This window comes from Pristiophorus japonicus, chromosome 2, assembly GCF_044704955.1.
Source record: "Pristiophorus japonicus isolate sPriJap1 chromosome 2, sPriJap1.hap1, whole genome shotgun sequence".
NCBI lineage: Eukaryota > Metazoa > Chordata > Chondrichthyes > Pristiophoridae > Pristiophorus > Pristiophorus japonicus.
In genome coordinates, this window is record NC_091978.1 from 350,135,407 (window position 1) to 350,147,553 (window position 12,147).

Here is a 12,147-nt window from a genome sequence, read left to right on the forward strand (position 1 = left end):
CCCACCCATGTCATTTGCTGCTCTTGTTTAGCTATCCTTTCTCTTGCCACCACCTTTTTGCCTCACCTTCCTTCCACCGCTCCCTGTGGATTTTATCATTTTTCTACTCCCCATACTAATTAATTCTCTTTTGCTGGTTCTGATCCATCTTATCCTATATCTCCTACTCTTTTGTTCCATCATTCCTTGTGCTCTCCACCTCCCTTGTTCTCTCGCACACACTTGGCACAACAGACTGAAATTAGTGTGATAGACAGCATTTGATTTTTAACATTTTTCAACCATGTCCCAGGATACACACAAACATATTTTCCACGAAAGAAAGAAGAACTTTTATTTATATAGTGCCTTTCATGACCTTGGAATGTCCCAATGCACTTTGCAGCTAATGAATTACTTCTGAAGTGCAGCCAATGTTGCAATGTAGGGCCAATGGTCCTGGCCTTGGTGCCCAGCAGCATCTGTAGGCGAGATGCAGCTGCTGACAGCGACTCCGTACCATTGTCAGCAGTACCCGGTTTAAACAAACACTAAGATCCCCTCACCTGACACCCAGTCGAGCCCTCACCTCTTCTCTGACCCGGCAGTGCTGCCGCCCGCTCTGTAGAGCCATAACTGTACACATAGTTATGAGTACATTGGCAGAACAGCTCCTGCAGTCGCAAACAAACAGCATGCGTGTGGCGACCCGGCCCAGAAATCAGCACGGTCCTGGCCTGCAAGACCATCAGCAGGCCGGGGCCATTGGAGGGAGTAGGGTACGGTGGCATACCACTGCAGGGAGCAGCGCATGCTGCTGCAGGAGGGCGACGGCTGATTGCAGCGTGGACAGGTACAGCAGGAGTGGTGAGGTCGGGATAAAGGAGCGGCAAGAGTTCGTAGAGGGATGTGATCGGGGTCCAGGAGAGGAGTGAGTTCGGGGGCCAGAAGCAGCACAGGCCTGCCAACACTGGAATATGTGTGCGCACTAGATCCGTGCAATAGAGCTGGTCTCCAGTCGTCTTGGTTAATCCTTGCCACTAGACCAAGACCTACTCTGTCAAGCCCGTGTGGTGGCTGGGGTGCAACGGCCACCACACGTTAAAAAAATCCACGCACAGGCATCTTCCAATCTTCAGGATGTAGTTCCTGGTCCGGAATATTATTGAAACACCTGTGAACTCATCCGTTTTCAGCGTGGAAGCAAGTCATCCTCGTTTTGAGGGACTGCCTATGATAATGGAGTGCCATCCACCCGCGTCATTCCATCCCAATGGGAACCTGCGGTTCCTCCTGATCCCGACCCTATTTTCAAGCATGATGGCTGTGAAGTGGTTCCCATCAACATGGGGAAATAATTCACCAAATTCATGTATAAAAAGGATTTGCATCCGGCCTCCAAGTCCAACATCAAAAAGGTGAGTGGCAGCTCGGAGCAGGTGTTGTTTGGAAGGGGCAGCAACATTGTCACTGTGACTTGGGGCTGCCCACCCACTCACCGGCATTTGTGACCCAGATCTGTGGCAGCTTTCAACCTGTTTTGCTTTGGTTGATGTCTGCGCCGTTTGGAGGAATCGGCTTTCGTGGGCACCCAAGTGCTTTATCGCATATAAGCCAGCAATCGGCCTTTCCCGGTGGTCTTTCTTATTCTCCATACTCTTTAAAAAAAATGACTCGACTTGATGAACACAGGACACAACGCCGGTTGTGACTCCCCTCCGGGAATGATGCCGGACCAGGGATGTTGCCGGGCCAAAGAGTCCCGGACTAGAGAGGTTCACCCTGTACCTGGTTCAACCCAGTACAAATTGGAGAAGCCAATATTCAGCATACATTGGCAATTATTTTTCCAGGACAACCCTTATTCACGCCTATGGCATCGTCAGGCTCGACTTATCTGGGTTCTGCAATCTATCATGTACGAAGTCCCCTCACCATCACCCTTACCTTGGAGACTCCAGTTTCCTTCTTGCCCTCCGATGCAATAAATTCAAAATCCTTGTCCTCATTTACAAATTGCTCTATAGCCTTATTGTCCTACCCCTACAACCTCTCAGCTCTCGTCTCTGGTGTCTGGTGTTCTGTGAAGGCCAGCCCCACCTTTCTTCCGCTGCTCTACCATCAGTGTCTTAGCCTTTAGCCATTTGGGCCCTACTCTCTCATGTTATTTCTCTCCACTTTCAAAAGCATCCTCAAAAACTCTCTTCAACCATGCCTTCGGTTACCACCCCCAACTGTTCTACTACTTCTTTACATTGTCTAACAATTCTGGTTATTTACATCAGCGAAATTATTCCTACATTGGAGGCAGTGCAGAAAAAACACTTCTGTTCTTTACCCAGAAGCTGCCCGAGTAATTCCAGCATTTTCTGTTTGTGCAATGGGTCTCTTCTCCTATTTCCTCTTTGCTGTGCCTGGGAACTGAGCATAACAAAGAGGAAAATCTGCTTTGTACTGTCACCAATAATTATTTCAGCGGCATCACTTAGGTATCTAGACTTTCGGCACATATTTGCCCATTTAGCACACACATAAGCGCCGAGATACTGTTTAATGCCCATATTTGATGATAAATGGAAACTAGTGCCCGATTATCGCCGGCGCAACTGTCGGCATACAGGAATAAGCTGAATTGCCCGGCCTATTTTTTAAAAATAAAATCTGACGTCATCACTCGTGCAAGGCCCAGAATACTGTTTATAATGGAAACTAGCGCCCAAATATCGCCGAGCGCTATTTTCAGCATTTTTCCCATATTGCGCCCAAATGATCGCTCAACCAAAAAGATGATCAAGAAAAGCTGCACTCACCTGACCTTAACCTAGCAGTATGGGCGCCATTTTGTAAATCGGAAGAAGTTTAATAAAAGGCTGCTTAAAATGGATGGGAGCATTGAAGTAATTCTTGTGTGATTTTAAAGGCGTTTTAGAATCTTGTCAATTATCTAATCATATTGTGGTCAATTTTGAGTTTATATTGTATTTGTTGAGGACAATTTAAGAATATTTGGAGCGAGATTAGGGCATTTATAGTGATGGGGCCTGTAATTTCTCAACCAGTATTGATGACTACTCACATGGTGCAGAATAGAGATGGGAGAAGGTTCATTGAACAGCATTCACAATCAAAGAGATGGCAGACTGCTGAGGAGGAGACCACCTTACACCCAACGCATTTACAGGGATAAGCGATTATACCTGGACTTGTCCGATAACACATGCGTTAGAAGGCTGCGCTTCCAAAAGGAGGTCATCAGCCTCCTTGATAAAGTGCAACATCCCCACCGACACCTGGGAATCGCTGGCCAAAGACCACCCTAAGTGGAGGAAGAGCATCCAGGAGGACGCTGAGCACCTAGAGTATTGTCGCTGAGAGCATGCAGAAAACAAGCGCAGGCAGCGGAAGGAGCATGCGGCAAACCAGACTCCCCACCCACCCTTTCCTTCAACGACTATCCCACCCGTGACAGAGACTGTAATTCCCGTATTGGACTGTACAGTCATCTGAGAACTTGAGTGGAAGCAAGTCTTCCTCGATTTCGAGGGACTGCCTATGATGATGCCAGATAATTAAGGGAGATCAGCAGCCTACCAGCATCATCAGGACTGTACTGCCCGTTGAGGTTAAAGTTACTGCGGTACTTTCCTTCTATGCATCGGGCTCCTTGAGGCTTCAGCTGGCGACATTTGCTGCATCTCTCAGCACGCAACACATTGCTGCATTCGACAGGCGAGTGAAGCCCTTTACACACAAAGGATGGATTTTTATAAACTTCCCTATGACCAGGGAGGCACAGAGTGAAAGGGCTTTGGGGTTCTCGAGAATACCAAAATTCCCCAAGGTGCAGGGTGCAATAGACCACAAGCAAATAATCATGGCAGTAAATGCAAATTTTCCAGGGAGCATCCATGAAACATAGAAACATAGAAACATAGAAAATAGGTGCAGGAGTAGGCCATTCGGCCCTTCTAGCCTGCACCGCCATTCAATGAGTTCATGGCTGAACATTCAACTTCAGTACCCCATTCCTGCTTTCTCGCCATACCCCTTGATCCCCCTAATAGTAAGGACCTCATCTAACTCCTTTTTGAATATATTTAGTGAATTGGCCTCAACTACTTTCTGTGGTAGAGAATTCCACAGGTTCACCACAGGTGAAGAAGTTCCTCCGCATCTCGGTCCTAAATGGCTTACCCCTTATCCTTAGACTGTGACCTCTGGTTCTGGACTTCCCCAACATTGGGAACATTCTTCCTGCATCTAACCTGTCTAACCCCGTCAGAATTTTAAACGTTTCTATGAGGTCCCCTCTCATTCTTCTGAACTCCAGTGAATACAAGCCCAGTTGATCCAGTCTTTCTTGATAGGTCAGTCCCGCCATCCCGGGAATCAGTCTGGTGAACCTTCGCTGCACTCCCTCAATAGCAAGAATGTCCTTCCTCAGGTTAGGAGACCAAAACTGTACACAATACTCCAGGTGTGGCCTCACCAATGCCCTGTACAACTGTAGCAACACCTCCCTGCCCCTGTACTCAAATCCCCTTGCTATGAAGGCCAACATGCCATTTGCTTTCTTAACCGCCTGCTGCACCTGCATGCCAACCTTCAATGACTGATGTACCATGACACCCAGGTCTCTTTGCACCTCCCCTTTTCCTAATCTGTCACCATTCAGATAATAGTCTGTCTCTCTGTTTTAACCTCACATTTATCCACATTATACTTCATCTGCCATGCATTTGCCCACTCACCTAACCTATCCAAGTCGCTCTGCAGCCTCACAGCATTCTCCTCGCAGCTCACACTGCCACCCAACTTAGTGTCATCCGCAAATTTGGAGATACTACATTTAATCCCCTCATCTAAATCATTAATGTACAGTGTAAACAGCTGGGGCCCCAGCACAGAACCTTGCGGTACCCCACTAGTCACTGCCTGCCATTCTGAAAAGTACCCATTTACTCCTACTCTTTGCTTCCTGTCTGACAACCAGTTCTCAATCCATGTCAGCACACTACCCCCAATCCCATGTGCTCTAACTTTGCACATCAATCTCTTGTGTGGGACCTTGTCGAACGCCTTCTGAAAGTCCAAATATACCACATCAACTGGTTCTCCCTTATCCACTCTACTGGAAACATCCTCAAAAAATTCCAGAAGATTTGTCAAGCATGATTTCCCTTTCACAAATCCATGCTGACTTGGACCTATCATGTCACCTCTTTCCAAATGCACTGCCATGACATCCTTAATAATTGATTCCATCATTTTACCCACTACCGATGTCAGGCTGACCGGTCTATAATTCCCTGTTTTCTCTCTCCCTCCTTTTTTAAAAAGTGGGGTTACATTGGCTACCCTCCACTCCATAGGAACTGATCCAGAGTCAATGGAATGTTGGAAAATGCGTGAGAGCACTGTCTCTGACCTGTTGAAGAGTCAGCCACGAGGTCACGGTTGGATGCTGGGGGATAAAGAATATGGCCTTGCCAGCTGGCTCACGACCCCCCTGCGTAAGCCCTAGACAGAAGCCGAGAAACGCTACAATGAAAGCCATATAGCCACACGTAATATCGTTGAAAAGACAAACAGAGTTCTGAAGCAGCGCTGCAGATGCCTGGACCACTCAGGAGTCAACCTACAATACCACCCTAAAGCAGGTCGCTAAGTTCATTGTGGTGTGCTGCATGTTGCATAACCTAGCTATCAGGAGAGGACAACAATTGCCAGAGGGGACTGCCGGCTCAGGAGAGAGGGTAGATGGAAGGGGAGGACAAGGACCTCAGGGAGGACAATCGGCCTGGCAATGAACCTATGCCCCTACCTCCCCACACTACTGGAAAAGCTCCGTGGTAGTTACACAGTGGCAAGGCTGTTGCATCAGCAGCTCATAAATGAATGCTTTGTGTGAAGTTACGTTGGTGACAGTTATAGTTACGTTTCAACCTTGCCTGGCCTGCCCATTGTTTGCAACACTTGTATTCATGTTTAACCGTACGTTATTAGAAGATACTGCACAACAATTGTAAAGTTCAATAAAAAAATTTAATAATTTAACAATTGATGTATAAAAATTAACTATAATATCCATCTCCCCCCCCACCCCCAATAGTCAACAAAGTTCTTCACCCAACAATAAATTTTTAATAATGATAAAATTATAAAAACATCCCCAATATTCAACATATTTTTAACAACAATAAGAACAGGCAAAAATTCCAGTTAAAATAGATTAGACATCCCCCCCGCCCCCACTTTCCTCCTCTACCTTTACCACCCATCATAACCCCCCCCTTTACCACTTACACCCCAATAACGGGGCCAAGTCGTCTTGCAGTAGAGCACCTTGAGGGGCTGCTGCTGTGGAGGAGATTCAATTCAGGGGGGCTGAGGAGAAGACGCTTCCAAAGAAATGTCTTCCAAGTCAGAAGCAACTGCTTCCTCCTGTCTTGCATCGGTCGATGTTGTTGGTGGTACGGCACCTTGGGGTGCAGTGCCGTATCCCGAAACCATCGGCTGCCGCATGGCATCGATGGAGTCGGCCGTTTGCCGTATTGCCACAACTACCTGCCCCATATCCTCCGAGATTTTAGCAGATAGTGTGGCAATGTTGCCAGTCAACCCACCAAGCACTTGGAGGAGCTCTCGACCAATGTCGACGCTCGCCCTCGACAGAGGCACATGTCCTCGTTCACATCTGCCCGTCGCTGCACGTGCCTACCTCGCCAACCCAACCTCCGCGGGGTCGACGTAGGCACTGGACGACTCGGAGGGCCCTGCTGTAAGCTGCTCGGCCCCGTTACTTCAGCTGTTGAGGAGGACGTGGCCACAGGTACTGCGCAGACGACCCTTGAGGCTCATCATCCTCTTCGGTTGTATCTTCTTCTTTGCCAGTGGTAAGCACGACCTACAGCAATTGGGGTGATGCTCCAGGGGCCTCCCGTTGCGCCTGGAGAGCCGAAAAACATAATTGAGGTTAGTAGAAGACAAGAGGAGACATGAGAATGCTTGCGCTGCGCAGGCATACGTACGAGGAGCAACACTACTGCAATAAATGTGAACGAGAGACGTTACATGTAATTAACATGAGTACAGAAGCTGCATGCATAACATTACATCATTCATATATCATAATCAAATGGCATTAAATTACCACTGGTTTACACATTACTCACATGGCGCAACAACGGGATCTGCACCACCATCGGTGGCAGAATGATTATGCGCCCCTACAAGGGCTGAGGCACGCTCCTCCAGGTCAGTTAACTGAAAAAGATCCACAGGCCCTCCTCCGGTCCTCGTTTGCTCCGCCCGATTCTTAGATATCTTCTTCTGCAAACGTGACAAGAGCATGGCATAAGCTAATTGCCTAGGTACTATTAGGGAAACATAGATATTGTAATCCACAATTAGTCATCACACATGCAATTCATCATTAACATTATATGCTAATACGGTTTGTATGCAATTGATGCATGGTTATAACATCTACGTTCGGAGAAGAAATTTAATAAGATCGTGGTTAGGACCTACTGCGTGACACCAAACCCCTTGTGTACAATCCCCAGGAAAGGCCCCACCCACGGGCCGTGCCATTCATCGCCTGAGAGGAGGGAGCTGAGTTATTGCAATTGATGGAAGTCCCCGAGGGGGGGAAACAGGACCGCTGGTGAGCTTGGCAATGACCGGAGCATGAATGGAGGGGGCATGTGTCCCTGGACTGTGCTCAGAGACTTCCGTGTGGCCGGAGGTAATGTCCCAAGTGTCCCAGGGCAGACAGTGAGCCAGGGCAGCTCTCCCCCAGTCCAGGGTGGGTCACTGTTTGACTGAAGGCAGCCGGAGAGACTCACAGTCTGGGCAAAGCTGAGCGGCCCCCTCAGCGCTCAGTCGTGCCCCCATCCACCAACCTCACCAAAAAGGTGACGGTGCCCAAGTTAAAGAGTTGCTCACAGCACATGAGCAGTGATATAATTAATAATTCTCCTTCTAAACTAAAGTGGTAGAAATGCAGAGTGTTTGCGGTCTGTCTGATTCCAATCATTCCTTTGGCACCAATTTTCGATCAAAGCGTTTAAATAATACTGTTGATTCAGTTTAAGGCATCTGAGCAACATTACAAACGCACATTTGCACGGAATGGTTCCTGGGACACCTGCCCTCCAAGGGTTAGAGTCCTGGACCCTGCCCTCCCAGGGTTAGCGTCCGGCGGGTGCAGGTTTCGACCCCAATCCAAATCTTAACAGGGATGCTACCCAAGAGACCCAGCTTAATTACAATCTGGCAGATTTACTTGCTAATTAATGAGTCAGTGCATCATTACAATTATAAATTTAATAATTTAATACTTACTCTTGCAGATGCCACCACACTGTTCCAGCGCTTCCGGCACTGGTTTGCCTCTCTCACATCGTGGGCTGCCGAAGTTACCACTTTGGCAATGTCCGTCCATATTCGCTGATATATCCGGGGGGGGGGTTTCCCTCGCCCACCCCGGGTTAATTGGCCCCACCGAGTTTCCACCTCGTGGACCAGAGCTTCGTTAGCTTCACCAGAAAAGGCTTTTGCCCTCCTTCTCCCTGTAACATGACTCTCTCCCGACTCCTCATGTTCCATCTCCATTGCCTCGACACAACCTTCCTTCTCTCTCCCTCCCTGATGACCCCTGATCTCCCGACTCACGGGAAAAATTAATTGACTGGTAAAAAAAAACACGCATGCACAGAATGGTCGTTGCTATGGACGCCGGCCTTGCACTACTGAATACATCGGTATCACCCATTTCACATTGCTAAGGCTATTGCCCAAATTAAAAGGCAAAATTGCCGTTTTTTAAAATGGGCGATATTCCGGCGATCCTGAAAAATAAAATAACCACTAACACCGGAAATATCGTCCATTTTTGGGTGATAGCGATGATAATGGAAAGTCTAGCCCTATAGGTTTAATTACCTAATGTGTTCTTAGAATTGATGCACTACTAGAAGATGCCAACAAACAGAGGAATCACACACCAGATAATTGTTCATTTCTCTGCAACCAAGTTTCTAGCCTCTGCTGGCAACCTCATAAGAATATAAGAAATAGGAGCAGGATTAGGCCATGTGGCCCCTTGAGCCTGCTCCGCCATTCAATAAGATCATGGCTGATCTGATCATGGACTCAGCTCCACTTCCCCGCCCGCTCCCCATAACCCTTTACTCCCTTATCGCTCAAAAATCTGTCTATCTCTGCCTTAAATATATTCAATGACCCAGCCTCCAAAGCTCTCTGGGACAAAGAATTCCATAGATTTACAACCCTCAGAAGAAATTCCTCCTCATCAATTTTAAATGGGCAGCCTCTTATTCTTAGACTATGCATCCTAGTTTTAGTTTCCCCTAAGGGTGGAAATATCCTCTCTGCATCCACCTTGTCGAGCCCCCTCATTATCTTATGTTTCGATAAGATCACCTCTCATTCTTCTGAACTCCAATGTGTATAGACCCAATCTATCTTTATAAGTCAACCCCCTCGTCTTCGGAATCAACCTAGTGAACCTTCTCTGAACAGCTTCCAATGCAAATATATCCTTCCTTAAATATGGAGACCAAAACGATACGCAGTGCTCTAGGTGTGGCTTCACCAATACCCTGTACAGTTGCAGCAGGATTTCTCTGCTTTTATACGCTATCCCCTTTGCAATAAAGACCAACATTCCATTTGCCTTCCTGATTACTTGCTGTACCTGCATACTAACTTTTTGTTTCATGCACAAGGAACCCCATGTCTCTGTACTGCAGCACTTTGCAATTTTTCTCCATTTAAATTATAATTTGCTTTTCTATTTTTTCTGCCAATGTGGATAACCTCACATTTTCCCACATTATACTCCATTTGCCAAATTTTTGCCCACTTACTTAGCCTGTCTATATCCTTTTGCAGATTTTTTGTGTCCTCCTCACAATTTGCTTTCACAACCATCTTTGGATCATCAGCAAACTTGGCTACATTACACTCGGTCCCTTCATCCAAGTCATAAATAGTTGAGGACCCAGCATCGATCCCTGCGGCACCCCATTAGTCACTGTTTCCAACTGGAAAATGACCCATTTATCCCGACTCTCTGTTTTCTGTTAGTTAGCCAATCCTCTATCCATGCTAATATATTAACCCCATCCCCGTGAACTTTTATCTTGTGCAGGAACCTTTTATGTGGCACTTTATCGAATGCCTTCTGGAAATCCAAATACACCCCATCCACTGGTTCCCCCTTATCCACCCTGCTCGTTACATCCTCAAAGAACTCCAGCAAATTTGTCAAACATAATTTCCCCTTTATTAAACCATGCTGACTCTGATTGAATTATGCTTTTCCAAATGTCCCGCTAGTGCTTACTTATTAATGGACTCCAGCATTTTCCTCAATGACAGATGTTAGGCTAACTGGTCTATAGTTTCCTGCTTTTTGTTGGACTCCTTTTTTTTTTAAAAATAGGGGCGTTACATTTGTGGTTTTCCAATCTGCTGGGCCACCCCAGAATCCAGGGAATTTCAGTAGATTACAACCAAAGCATCCACTATCTCTGCAGCCACTTCTTTTAAGACCCTAGGATGTAAGATATCAGGTCCAGGGGACTTGTCAGCCTTTAGTCCCATTATTTTACCGAGTACTATGTCATCAGTGATGGTGATTGTTTTAAGTTCTTCCCTCCCTATAGCCCTTGATTATCCACTATTGAGATGTTTTTAGTGTCTTCTACCATCAAGACTGACACAAAATATTTGTTCAACATCTCTGCCCTGTTCTCTATTATTAATTCCCCAGTCTCATCCTCCAGGGGACCAACATTTACTTTAGCCGCTCTCTTCCTTTTTATGTACCTGTAGAAACTCTTACTGTTTTAATATTCGTGCTAGTTTACTTTCATAATCTATCTTCCCTCTATCATTTTTTTAGTCATTCTTTGCTGGCTTTTAAAAGTTTCCCAATCCTCTGGTCTCCCACTAGTCTTGGCCATATTGTATGCCCTGGTTTTCAATTTGATACCATCCCTTATTTCCTTAATTAGCCACGGATGATTATCACTTCTCTTACAGTCTTGCCTTCTCATTGGGATATATTTTTGTTGTGAGTTACGAAGTATCTCCTTAAATGTCCATCCTATACTTTAATCCAGTCCACTTTAGCCAACTCTGCCCTCATACTTTTGTAGTCTCCTTTATTTAAGCTTAGGACACTGGTTTGAGAACCAACTTTCTCACCCTCCAACTGAATTTGAAATTCAACCTTGTTATGGTCACTCATTCCTAGAGGATCCTTTACTTCGAGACCATTTATTAATCCTGTCTCATTACACAGTACAAAATCTAAGATAGCCTGCTCCCTGGTTGGTTCCGCAACATACTGTTCAAGGAAACTATCCTGGATACACTATGAACTCTTCCTCAAGGCTACCCTGGCCAATTTGTTTTGTCCAATCAATATGAAGGTTAAAATCGCCCATTCCTTGCCATTCCTTTATTATAAGACTCCATAATTTCTTGATTTATACTCTGTCCAACAATGCAGCTCCTATTAGGGGGCCTATAGACTACGTCCACCAATGACTTTTTCCCCTTATTATTCCTTATCTCCACCCAAACTGATTCAACATCTTGATCCTCTGAGCCAATATCGTTTCTCACTAACCACACTGATCTCATCCTTTATTAACAGTGTTACCCCACCTCCTTTTCCTTTCTGTCTGTCCTTCCCAATTGTCAAATATCCCTGAATATTTAGTTCCCAGTCCTGGTCACCTTGCAACCACGTCTCTGTAATGGCTATCAGATCATACCCATTTGTATCTAATTGCGCCGTCAATTCATCTATTTTGTTACGAATGCTACATGCATTCAGATAAAGAGCTTTTAAAATCATTTTTTTTAACCATTTTTTCCTGCTTTGACCCCACTTTCTGATTCGCCTTTATGTTTATACATTCTGTCCCTTCCTGGCACACTCTGGTTTTTATTTCCCCCAGTGCTACGCTGATCTATTGCCTTCTCCTTTGACTTTTTAAATTTCACTCACCTGAATCCTCCTCCCCACTAATTAGTTTAAAGCCCTCTCTACAGTCTTCTCAAACAGATCAGAAATTGGCGATGAGGGCAAAGCTCTGGATGCAGCTGTAACACTATTGCTCTATC

At 46.0% G+C, this 12,147-nt stretch overlaps 1 protein-coding gene across 4 annotated transcripts in view; it reads right to left on the reverse strand.

Annotated features, from left to right (window-relative positions):
- hook3 (hook microtubule-tethering protein 3) overlaps positions 1 to 12,147 on the reverse strand; it is a 129,373-nt gene that overhangs the window by 23,784 nt on the left and 93,442 nt on the right. The gene's annotated exons all lie outside the window — the stretch shown is intronic.